The 12,955-nt window shown below is 43.0% G+C and overlaps 1 protein-coding gene across 17 annotated transcripts in view; it reads left to right on the top strand.

Annotated features, from left to right (window-relative positions):
- The window catches only part of DENND2B (DENN domain containing 2B), a 277,741-nt gene that overhangs the window by 125,325 nt on the left and 139,461 nt on the right, over positions 1 to 12,955 (top strand). For 12 of the 17 annotated variants that reach the window (XM_056802123.1, XM_056802119.1, XM_056802121.1 and 9 more), the window contains one exon: positions 6,573 to 6,675. The gene's annotated coding sequence lies outside the window, so the exon portion shown is untranslated. Of the gene's footprint in view, positions 1 to 6,572; positions 6,676 to 6,698; positions 7,980 to 12,955 lie in introns of those variants that run through there. The other 5 variants (XM_056802129.1, XM_056802134.1, XM_056802117.1 and 2 more) reach the window with 4 other exon arrangements.

Consider the following 12,955-nt stretch of genomic DNA (forward strand, 5'->3'; position numbering starts at 1 on the left):
CCTCCTCCCTAGGCGCCTCTCTTCTGTCTGTCTGTCTCAGTCTCTGTCTCTCTCTCTGTCTTTCTCTGCTCATGTTTCTGAAGCCAGGAAGACTCTCTGCTGCTTCTGTTGTGTTCCCTGGTTGATGATCCACAAAGCAAGTACATCTTGAGCCTAACAAAACATCTCTTCCCAGGCCAGAATCGTAAACTGCAGGAGTCTGGGAGAGTTTAGAATAGAATAGAAATTTGGGGCTGGGAGGGACCTTTAAAACCATAAATCCATCTCAGATTCTTTTTTCCCTTCCCCTTCCCCTCCATTCCCTTCCCTTCCATCTCTTGAATGCCTACTTGCCATATGACCCTGAGTAAGTCACTTAACCTGTCCACTTCAGTTTTCCAAACTATAAAATGAAGATAATAACAGCACCTGCCTCCCAGGATTGGCAGGTAGGCAGAACAGTGAATGGAATGTGGGCCCGGGAGACAGGAAAACCTGAATTCAAATATGACCTTAGATACTTACTAGCTACATGACTTTGGAAAAGTCACTTAATCCTGTTTGCCTTGGTTCCTCATCGCAAAATGTACTGAAAAAGCAAATGGCAAACCACTCCAGTATCCTTGGCAAATGAGGTCAGGAAGGGTCAGATATGGTTGAAATGACTGAACAACAACAAAGAAAACCTCCCAGGGAGGTTGTGAGACAATATTTATGTAAAGAAGTGTTTATCACAGTACTTGGCACATAGTGGGTAGTATATAAATGCTTCTTCACTTCCCCTTCTCTTTCTTCTTCTTAAATGAGAAAACTGAGGCTCAGATAGTGATAGAGCTGGTCACTGGAACAGCCAGTGTCCTATCCCTCATTCTTCCAACATACTACATTGTCATTCTCTGTTTTGACTGACACAAGACGCTCCTCTGCATTGATACTGAAGGTCTCCTCTAGAGACAACTTTGTACATTATCCATTCTGGAAACTGGGAGGAGAAGGGGGTATCCATTAGGGAGAGAGGGAGGGACTCTACCCAACAAGATCTGAGCAACTCTTTTTCTTCTCTGAGATAGCTTCAGCAGCTGTGGGGAGCCACTGATATGGTGGGTGGCCTGAGGAGAATTTCTTTGTGGCAGAAACTAAAACATAGAGTCAGGACAAAGGTGACCACATGAATGCTGGACTTGAAACCCCATCATAAGATGGTCCATTGAAGGAACTGGGGATCTTTAGCCTAGCAAGAGAAGACTTAAAGAGGATGTGTCATCTGGCTTCAAATATTTTCAGAGCTATTATGTGAGGTGGAACCTTGTTTTGCTTGGTCATAGCAGATAGAATTAGAACTCACAGTTAGAATGGGGTCATAGATTTAAAGCTGAGAATTAAACCAAACCCTTTCATTTTATATCACTGGCCCCTTCCTACATTTCTAGTATTTTTACATCTTACTCTGGGATCCACTGACTCATTGCAGAAGCTACTCCATCTCAACTCTGGGCATCTGCACTGGCTTAGAACACTCTGCCTCCTGGCTTCCTTGATTTCCTCAAGTCCCATCTAAAATCCACTTTCTGGAAGCAGTCTTTCTCAGGCCTTCTTGATTTTAGTGCCTTCCCTCTGAGACCACTCCTAATTTCTTCTGTTTCTCCATTGACCCTCATCCTCCATCAGCCCAATTGGCCTTTCCTAGACCTGAAATCTAAGAGAGGTATGAATGATAGAGGAAAGGAGACTGGGGCTTTAAGATCTTATCCTGGGGGGCAGCTAGGTGGCACAGTGGATAGAGTGCCAGGTCTGGAGTCAGAAGGATCTAGCTTCAAATCTGACCTCAGACACTTCCTAGGTGTGTATGACTTTGGCCAAGTCACTTAACCCCGTTTTCTTAGTCCTTTGCCCTTCTCTCTTAGAGTTGTTACCAAGGCAGAAAGTAAGAGTTTGAAAAAACAATCATCTTATACAAGCTTCTTCTTTCCTCATATCCTTCTGTCTTCTTTAGTTCTCTTGGTCATTTTTGCCTTGCTCCCCAATTTTCCATAATCTCTTCCTTGACTAAACAACTAAGCAGCCTAGTATGGTGTATTACACTTAATAGGTACGTGATATCTATTAGTTGAATGAATTATGAGTGACTGTTATTTGTTGAATGATATTGTCTTGCTAGGAGTTTGCTACCCTTGCTCAGCTGCAGTCAGGACATCATGGAGTGTTGGGCAGTCTGGCAGACAACGGTATGATGTTATGGTTCTTGGAAGTGTAGACTGGTAATTGAGTGGATGGGGAGGGCTTGGACAGTGTTCAGAGGAAAGAAAGCACCCGAAGAAAGGTCTGGGAAAAATAGGCCTTTTGAGGAGAGGCTACAGTCTGGACTTGTTTAGCCAATAGACAATAGACAAATGAGGAAGGAGACTTAATTACAGCTTTTAAGTCTGTGAAAGAATACTGTGTGAGTGAAAGGGAACAGCTGTTCTACGTTTTCTCCTAGTGTAGGATAGATGAAATCACTGTTAATTACAGCAAGAGATCCCCAGGCTAGATGTTAGGAAGAACCTTCTGAAAATGAGCTTTGGAAGTCAGGGAATCTCCCTTGTAGATTTTAAAGAAAAGATGGAAGGTCTTGTTCTGGTTTGATTTGAATCCAGGCCAGGCAGGGAAGTGGTAGGTAGGGGGAAACTGAGGAGCCTCTTTAGTTCTTTTACAGCTTAAGCATTTGAAGAACGAGGAATTAATTTCTCAAAAGCATCACCCTCTTCCTCCCCAACTGTGGAGTTGCTGAGAAAGCCATTTAGCTCAGGGGCGCCACTAGGGGGAGCGTTAGCCCGTCTGCTGTGGCTAATTGGGAGGGCTTACAAAACTAGAATTGCAGTTTGCAATGATCTTTTTTTTTTTTCCTAGAGATACCATGCATGAGATCGAAGCTCTTGTCAGATAATCCCTGACAAATAACCTCCTCTTCCTTCTCCTCTTCCTCCTTCATAATTCCTCTCTGTTTTTACATTGAGAGAGATGATGGAGATTAGCATTATTTTTTTCTCTTGAGTATAGAGTACTCTGGTCTAGAATTTAGTAGGACTGGGCAGGCAGAAGGTGTAGTTCTAGGGTTAGAATGGCATTGCCAGGAGAAAGAACTGGAGGGCACCTGGTGTTTAATATCCATCTCTGTTGGGAAAGGGAGGGAAGTTGTTGGGTAGTAAGTTGGGAGATGACAGGATAGAATAGATGCTTGACTTGGAGTTAGGAGAAGAGCTTGAACATTCTGCTAGATCTTAGAAGTCATCTTGGCCAACCCTCTGTTTTGCAGGTGAAGTCAATGAAGCCCAGACCCACAGATATCTTAAGTCTTGGAGCTAGGTGTTAAACCAAGATCTGCTGCTGCCATATTGTTTTCCAGGCATGGAACGATGAAAAATATTTTTCATTTTTAATCTGTAGGAGGCCAAGGGCACAAAGAAAGGAGGGAAAATTAGGGGGCTTCAAGCAGATGATGGAAAAAATTGGTGAGACCTCCTATGCAGTGAGTACCATCGATCATAGTGAGGGGTTCTACTCCTCTGCAATTCTATTCTCCAAGATCTTTGAGGGGTTTATTGCTGAGTTGAGCTTTATGTTCTTAGAGACACATACCACATGCTTGGTTATGCCAAAGACTTTGGTTGGGCCTCAGAACTCCATCTAGGACAGATAAATGTGGTTAGATAGGACTTATAAGAGCAACAACCAAGTAAAGGAAAAGATGGCTGGAGAAGCATTAGGAGATGAGTCTTGGTTCTGGCTTTGCCCACTTCACCTTGGGCGAGTCATTTTTTCCTTTGAAGAATGAAGAAGTTGGACTAGATAATCTTGAAGGCCTCTTCTAGCTCTATGTGTTAGGGATTCTTTTTAGTAATAAAACTATCTAGTAGCTAGAAGGCATAGTGGATAGAGAGCTGAACCCAGAGTAGAAGACCTGAGCTTCAGATACAGCCCGAGGTACTTCTTAGCTGTGTGACCCTGGGCAAGTCACTTAACCCTATTTGCTTTAGTTTTCCCATCTGCAAAATGAGTTGGAAAAGGAAATAGCAAACCTCTCTAGTACCTTTGCCAAAAAGTCATGAAGAGTCAGAAATAACTAGAAAATGACTGAAACCCAAAAGCATTATATAATGCTTGAAGATTTGTATGAGATTTCTCAAATATTTTCTCATTTTTATCCTCACAACAACCTTGAGAGGTAATTTTTTTGTTGTTTTAAACCCTTACCTTCTTTCTTAGAATCAATACTAAGTATTGGTTCCAAGGCAGATTGTAAGGAATAGGCAATGGGAATTAAGTGACTTGTCCAGGGTCACACAGTTAGGATGTGTCTGAGTCCAGGATCTCCCATTTTTAGGCTTGACTCTTTATTCAGTGAGCCACCTAGCTGCCCAATAGTTGCTATTTTTTATATCCATTTTATAGATGAAGAAACTAAGGTGACAAGGTAGTGATTTACCTATGTGACACAGATAGTAAGGGACTGAGGCCAGATTTCAGTTCAGGTAGGTCTCTTCAGAGTAGAGATGGCCCCTAGGACATGAAGAAGGAACAAGAATTTTTTCCCTTTCACCATTTTCTTTCCTTTCCCTTTTCTTTTCCTACCAAAAAAATATCCCAAACTAGATCTGTTCTATGAGACTTAGATGGTCTGAGGTTCTAAGGACGTTGGTGTTTATTGATTTGTATTTTCTTGGAAGCTTGAAGTTGGGTTGCTTATTAAGAGATCTCAATCACTGAGGTTTTTAATGCCTTATTTTAATCTTTTAGATTTTGTAACATCCTTCTGTCCTCAGCCCTTTCTAAATATCCTATCCAGAAAAATTGTCAGATTTGCGGCTGGCTATCCTAACTCCCAAGTACAGCCTGTAGCAGATTAAAATGTAACTGTGGGTGGCAGGTCCAGAGAAGGGAGGTTCTGGGTTCCAATTTGGCCTCAGACATTTCTTAGCTGTGTGACTCTGGGCAAGTCATTTAATCCCCATTGCCTAGACCTAACCAATTTGCCTTGGAACCAATACATAGTACTCATAGTTCTCAGATGGATGGTAAGGGTTTAAAAAAAAAAAATATATATATATATACATGTATAAATATAAACATAAATCATTGGGAAGAGTTTAACATAGTAAATAAAAACACAGTGCAATATAGATGATGTCAATTTGTGATTTTCTAAGTCATGTATCTGCTGGAATCCATTTCTGTTGACATCATTGCTTTATAGCATATATAGTATATATACATGTATGTGTATATTCACACATATAATATATAGAATATCTACAGGTATATAATATACTGTATCATATATAATGTGTAGATGTATATTATATAATACTGTCTATATGGTGTGTTTACATCTATAAAAATGTGTGTACATGCATGTGCAAATTTATGTGTAGATATATTTATAATGCATTTTTCTCCCCCAAATCATACCTGTCTGTGATTTCATAGATAAGTTTAGAGGTTTTTCTGCCACATTCATATATAATATGTATATATAAAATGAATTTAAAATTTAACTCATTGAGATAATTAGAAACTGGGATGCTTATAACACCAGGAAAAAAGATCAGTGCAATTAAGATTCTCTTTATACCTCTGGGGGAAATATATTTTAGGGGGCAAAAAAAGAAATCTGGGAAAGAATTTCCTTTACTTAGAATCAGAAAACCAACCATCTCTTCAGAATTCTGCCATTCCCTCCATCTGCATCCTGGAGCAAGTCACAGTCCCTGTCTGTTTTCTCCTCTGTACAATGATGAGAACATGTGCCTTTACATCCCTTGTCATGAGGTTGTTGTGAGATTCAGAAGAGTGAGAATTTCAGGTGAGCGCTTTGAAAAGTAAAAGTAAAAAGTATCATACACGCCCCCCCTTATATATTTCCATTTCTCCAAAGATTTGGAGCTAGAAGAAAAGATAACAATTAGTTCATCCAACCCTCTGATATTATATGTGGAGAAATGGAGGAAAAGGAAAAAAAAACAGGGAAAGTGACTTGCTCAGGGTCACACAGGGAGGAAGCCTAGAGTAGGTAACAGAGGGAAAGGAACAAAGTATTTTTCTTCTAACTTATTAATCGATGAGACAAAGTATCCCCAAAGTCTTAGTGCAGCTTTGAGTTCTAGTTTAGAAAGTGATTCTATTCCCTTCCATCCAATCCCAAGACAGTCCCGCGAAGTAGGCACGTAGGTCTTATCAACCCGTTTTCATAAAGAAACTTCGAGGCTCAAAAGTTGGTGACTTGCCCAAGATTTCTTGGCTAGATTTGAACCCAGGTATTCTGAGCAATAATTCTCCAGTGGTAGGCATGAGAATATGTGCCCTCCAGCCAAGGGGGACCACTGAGGCTCTCCGCCATAACTTACAAACCTAGCTGCTCACCCATCAGCTTTTCCTTCCTGAATATAGTGATCTACGAGAGCAACTTGACTGTGTCCTTGAGGGCCATTCCAGTGCCCCCGAGCAGACAGAAAAGGAAGAAAGAGGGAGGCCAGGAAGGGAAGGGAATGCCTGCTTTTTACTTGGCCGGACCACCACTCCCACAGTCCTGACTGAGCAATTGTTTGCATTTTCAGGACCATGAGAGACTGTCCAGGCTCTGCCTCCAGCACCATGAGCACTGCCTGCACTGACTAAGCCATCCCCAGGACCCCGGCGGGGCGGCAGACCGGCAGCAGAGTAAGTACAGAGGCCAGTCTGGGCGGGCTTATGGGATGAGGTGGGTGCATTTCCGCCCACATCTCAGCCCGGAAAATCCCAAGTACAGAAACAAGTCAAAGCAAGGCAGCAGCACAGCCCTCCCAGTTCACTTCAGAGCCCAAAGGCAGCATTTCTTTCCTCTCCTGATCTTTTCGCCAGCTCCCTCCCGTAAGCCAGGGCTCTTCCAACTTATATTCATTTTTAAAAAACAAAACCCCAGACAAACCAGTGAGACATTGCAGGAGAAGAGAAGAAGCCTGGCTAGTGGCTTCCCCCTTCTCTCCTCTGTGAGCAAGTTCCCAGGAACAGCTCAGTGCCTCTGCTGGATGGAGGGAGGTAGGAGGGGGTGGAATGTGTGAAAAACGGGGGGATCAAAAGGCAGCGGTATTTCATGGATGCCTCCAGAATTGAGACTATATGTGGGTGACAGAGAGATTGTCGAGGGGGGAGTGAGTGGGGTAATAGAGAACAAGACAGACTAACAGGGAGAGAGAGAGAGAAAGAGAGAGAGAGAGAGAGAGAGAGAGAGAGAGAGAGAGAGAGAGAGAGAGAGAGAGAGAGAGAGAGAAGCAAAGAGAAGAGAGAGAGTGTGTGTGTGTGAGAGAGAAAAAGAAATAGAAAGAGAAAGAAATAGAGAAAAGAACTGGGGGAGGGAGAGAGAGAAGCAAAGAGGAGATAGGTAGAGAAAGGGAGAGAGTTTGTGTGTGAGAGAGAAAAAAATAGAAAGAGAAAGAAATAGAGAGAAAAGAACTGGGGGAGGGAGAGAGAGAAGCAAAGAGGAGATAGACAGGTAGAGAGAGGGAGAGAGTTTGTGTGTGAGAGAGAAAAAATAGAAAGAGAAAGAAATAGAGAAAAGAATGGGGAGAGAGAAGCAAAGAAGAGAGACAGACAAGTAGAGAAAGGGAGAGAGTTTGTGTGTGAGAGAGAAAAAAATAGAAAAAGAAAGAAATAGAGAGAAAAGAACTGGGAGAGAGAGAGAGAGAGAGAGAGAGAGAGAGAGAGAGAGAGAGAGAGAGAGAGAGAGAGAGAGAGAGAGAGCGGGCAAACGAGCCAGAGGGAGAACAGGGTCTCCATGACAACTGGCCTGGCCAGCTAGTTGTGCTTGTGCTCATTGGAGCTGGAAGAAGCTTTGAAAAGGTCAGAGGAAGGAGCTGTGGGAAGCACGCAGCAGGTATTGGACCCTAAGCGAGTGGATTTGGGGGCCCAGGGCTCCCCAGGCTGAGCTTGGTGTGAACACTACCCTGCTGAGAATGGAGTGGTCAGGAAAGCCCCGGGAATTTCAGGTAAAGAACCAACCCCCATTTGGCCTGATTGTTTTTCCTCCTTCCCCTGCTTCTTGTGTTTACTCGGCATTGGCGGCAGCGAATGCCTGCACTCGCTGCTGCTCAGGGTTTGGGGCTCTGGGGAATGATGTCATGCTCCAACAGTTGGATTCTATTAGGTGAGCAGTAGGGAAACAGCCAACTTTTTGGACTGGACGACCTTTCTTTGCTGAGGCTCACTCTCTGGCTGAATCGGAGGTGTCTGAGCACAAATACCATTATCATTTTTACTTGATTTTAGTGTAAGAATTTTTACATGAGGATTATTTACATTAAAAAAAAAAGTGAGCCCCACCCCTTATCCTAGTTTTTGTGCTGGTGATTCTTACTAAAAATTCCCTTGTCCTGTGCATACGGGATATGTTAAAAGTCTCTAATGTGCTGCTTTGCCTGTAATTAAAAAAATGAAAGCTAATTAAACTCCAGTGGATGCTAGCTCTGGAATTCATGTGTTTTTAGAGCATTTACTAGGATGGGGAGAATATGGTGGATTTTCCTGAGCTGGGAAGCACCCCGTCTGCCCAGTAACTCCCTGAGGGTCAGACTATCCCCCAAAGGGCTTTCATTGCAATGGTAGTTGATTTTTCTAAGAGTTGCACAGGGAGGGTAAAAAGAGGCTTGATCTAGCAAGGTTACTCATCTAGTTTTCTGGCAATCTGAGAGTAAGCTGGGAGTGGTAGCTCTCCAAAGTTAGGAGGTCTGAGGACCAGGTTTTTTCTAACCAAGTATCTCATGCAGACTGGGGGTGTCTCAGCTGGCACAAAGCACAGGCTTCCTTTTCCCTTCTATTCTGTCTGTCAAGTATTTGGGAAAACTTATTCTGACTTCCAAAGTGAATCTTAGACACTTTGGGATGTTGGGCAGCATGTGGAGCTGGTGGGGATGTCCTGAGGCATTGGGGGATCAGAGACTGCTCTCTGAGATAGAAGGGTGGTCTCAAAAGAGGCACGTCATATAGCCTTATGTCTTCAGACACCCCAGTGCTTAGGTGACATGTTTATCATGTCTGTCTCTGCCCTTGAAATGACTTAAACTTTCCCCCAAGTAAGCATGGAGCCTTGTCGGGGGCCATTGCTTTTTTTTCCCCCATGGGCTGGAGTAGGGAAGCCCCCCAGCTCTCTTTTTTTTCTTTCCTTCTTGAACTTTCTGAACAGAATGTCTTTTGTACTCCAGCAAACAATGAGAGAGCCTTCTGATTGGCTCAGAGTATGGCTGCCAATGTAAGCCAGTGACCATGCTGTGGATTTCTGTTCATTCCTCTGTAATTCTTGAATCTGTATTTATGTGGGCATTTGCGTTCATGAGTCAGGATCCATGGATGGACTCATAGAAACTGGACCTAGATCGGGTCACTTTATTTAAAATGATTCCTTCATTTGCAGCATTCTCAGGAGTCCTTTGATATAAATGTAACTTCTACTTTCTGTAGGGGTCAATGGGGAGTATGCCGTTGGCTAAGAAGAAACTTGGGAGAAGGGAAAGAATATGGCATAGGAGGAGACCTCTTGGAATTTATGGAGGAATTCATTTTTGCCTCTCCTTCAGGGAAGTGTGGATTGAGTATCTCTGATCTCCTTTAATCATGTGTTTGGGAAAGAATGGCTCCCTTGATCCTGTCAGCTCCACATGTATGAAAAAAAGCTAAAGAAGGGCTCATTGTATGACTGCTGCCAACTGACTTAACCTTTCCATGCCAATTTCCCCATCTTTAAAATTGGTACCACAAACGTTTGCCATCCCACTTTTCTTCTTGTGAATGTATTATCAGATCTGTAATTTAACTGATGTAGCTAACTTCCCCACTGGAACAGATTCCAACCCATCCATGCCTTCTCCTGTTTAATTCCTTTATTTTTTTTACCACATTGTCCAATAGATTCTTCACAGAGGTTCCCCCTCTAATCCAGGAGGGCTTTCTCCATGCCTTTTTATATCTAGCAGGTACTAGTGCCATACTCAGGAGAGATCCATCTCTTTATAAAGATGAAGAATGCCTGTGAAAATGATTTGAGATATTAGGAGAGTTGTTGCTTCTCCTCCCTAAGTTAGGATATAGTTAGAAATGAAAGCATAATATCACCGAATTTCCTCTGAAAGGGTCCTCAGATGTTATTTAATCCAACTCCTAACCAAAATGGAAATCCTTTCAACACCATCCCCAAGTCTTCATTCAGCCTGCATTTGAAGACATCAAGCTATGGGGGACTCATTACCACCTAATTTTGAGTAGTTCTTGTTAGGGGGTTTATCATATGGAAGAGAAGATCTTGAAAGAGTTTTTGACTTCTCCAAGGTGACATAGGACCAGCCAGCAGCTCAGTCCATGCTGGTGAGAAGGCTAGCAATTGGTTTCCTATTTTGGTTCCTTGGGATATAGTTATAATTGGTTAGTCTGTTGGGTATTGCTGAAGGGCCATGCATGGAGGGTCAGCCTGAAGTGGGGTTGTTCCTCTCCTGGGGAAAGGGTTCTTTGGGAGTTAATTTGAATGTCTCTGGGAGAGACAGACGGACAGAGACAGAAATGCAAATATACAGAGAATGGATGAATGAATCAAAGAAGTGGAACATGTTAGTGAAGAAAGCTCCAGGATATGCCAAAGGACCTCAGAATCAGCTAGGGAAAGGAATTTCAGTTTGCTTATTGATGTTGGGAGAGAACAGACCCTGTAGGTGAGATGGTAAAAGGGATTCTGAGTTTTTCTTCCTCCCTTTTAGCCCCATTTTTTTATGGACCAGAATAACCAATGAACTTTGCCTTGAGATGGTGTCTGGGAAGCTCAGTCCCTGAGCTGTGGGGTTCTTGGTACTGTGCCAGCCCCTCCTTCTATGAATCACCCTCCATCAGTCTAAGGAAGGTCTAGTTACTCTCAGCTGGGTTTGGGGCTATAGCTATTCCCTTCTGCCTTGGCAGTATTAGAAGTGTGAGCATACTGGCAGAGGCCTTGGGTTCAAATGCTATTTCTGATGCTTAAAAAACTACCTATATGACCCTAAATAAGTTACTTAAAATCACTGGGGAGGCCTCAGTATCTTTCTCTGCAAGATGAGGTGTTTGGACCCTTCCAGATTTATGATCCAATCTCTCTTCCCCCCAGGGTTGAGTCACATTTTGGATGCCTCTGAGTTCCTTAGTAGACTAACAGAGTAACATTCTTGTTTCTCCTTTGCATCTCTTCAGGGCAGTAGTTCTCAAACTATGGTCCTTGAGTGGGTTGCCTAATAGGATCCCCACAGCCCTTTCAGGGTGGTCTTTTTAACATAAAATGTATTTTCATAACAATACTAACACATTTAATTTTCTGATATAGCAAATATTGATAGATATGACCTAAATAAATAAAAGTTCTTTGGAAGTCTTCAATAATTTTTAAGATTAAAAAAAAAAAGATTTTAAAGGGGAGGGACAGCTGGTTAGAGCACCAGCCCTGGAGGTGGAGAACCTGGGTTCAAATTTGGCTTCAGATACTTACTTCCTAGCTGTGTAACCCTGGGTAAATTACTTAACCCTAAATTGGCTAGCTCTTGCTGCTCTTCTGCCTTAGAATTGATTCATCCTAAGGCAGAAGATAAGGGTTTAAAAAAATGAATTTAAAGAGGTCACCAAAAAGTTTTAGAAAAGCAATTCTAAGACCGTAAGTTGCCAAGAAGGTTCTGACCTGATCTGTATTGGTAGAAGAAATTTATTTGTCCAGGAGTTCCCTATGCCCATGAAATCACAGACTCAGACTCTGTCCTGGAATCTACCCTCCTGGCTTCTGATCACTAAAGGTATCACCCTTCTTGGGTACCATTTTCTTGAGATGTTTTGGGACCAGTCTAAACATAAGCCCAGTACCTGGTCCATAGCAGGTGAATAATGAATGCTTATTGATTGATCAATTGTTGTTAGAATCATGAAGCTGCCAAATATCAGAGCATGTTATCCAAGCCAGCCTATTCATTTTTCAGGTGAGAAAACTGAGGCTCAATAAGCTAAAATAGCTTGTTTGAGGTCACATGGGTAGATAGAAGTAACCTACCCCTGGAGAGAGAAACTAGGTGTGCAGAGGCCCCTTAAATTGACTCAGGAGAGTACCAAGCAACTGGCCACCTCCACTGGCCAGAATGGGAATCAAGAGGGAGAATCTGGAAAGATGGGCAGGTCTCACATACATCCCAGCCTTCATGGAGCCCTGGAGCCCTTTCTGTATTTCTCATCTGATCTCTGAATTTAGGGGATTCCAATTGATCCCAAGAAACTCTTTGTGCAACAGGATGAAGAGTGAGGTAGTCTGCAGCTGAATTTTTTAGGGCCTGGGAGTTCCGGTCACCTGTGATTGCTCAGGAGGGTCCCAGCTCCAAGGAGCCAGAGCTGGCCATTGAGAGCTGCTCATTCAGAGTGAGTTGGCTTAGGACTCACCCACATTTTTGTTGGTAGTTTTCCTTTTGGGCTGATTCCTTGCCTGTCCTTCAGAAATGACTCTGGTTTCTGTGGTTATGTTCTCTGGATAAGCCTGTCTTATTGCTCATGACCTGCCCTTTCCTAGACTGACACCCTTGGTAATGGGTCCTGGCTGGTCCCAACCGATTCTGCCTTCTCTGGGATGGAGAGGATGACTCTTTGGAAGCCACCCTAGCCTAGATTGAGCTAGTCTGTCTGCTCCCTCTGTAGCTGTGAATCTCTGTTCTTAGATAACACTGACTTACTGCAGTGGAACCAGTAAGAGTCCATGCCTGAGATAGAAGGAAAATGGCGTTCTGATCAGACAGACATTGGGTTAAACTTGACTGAGTTGTGTGTGTTTGTTTGTTTTTTGTTGTTGTTGTTGTTTTTTTGGTGGGAATCACTCTTTCCCCAAGTCCCTGCAAGACTTGGTTATTGGCTAAAGGATGATAATTGGGTTCTTTGAGTTCAGGGACCATGGGAAGAAGAGGGGGAGGGGCATTGGGAAATGCAT

This window comes from Monodelphis domestica, chromosome 6, assembly GCF_027887165.1.
Source record: "Monodelphis domestica isolate mMonDom1 chromosome 6, mMonDom1.pri, whole genome shotgun sequence".
NCBI classification, from domain to species: Eukaryota; Metazoa; Chordata; class Mammalia; order Didelphimorphia; family Didelphidae; genus Monodelphis; species Monodelphis domestica.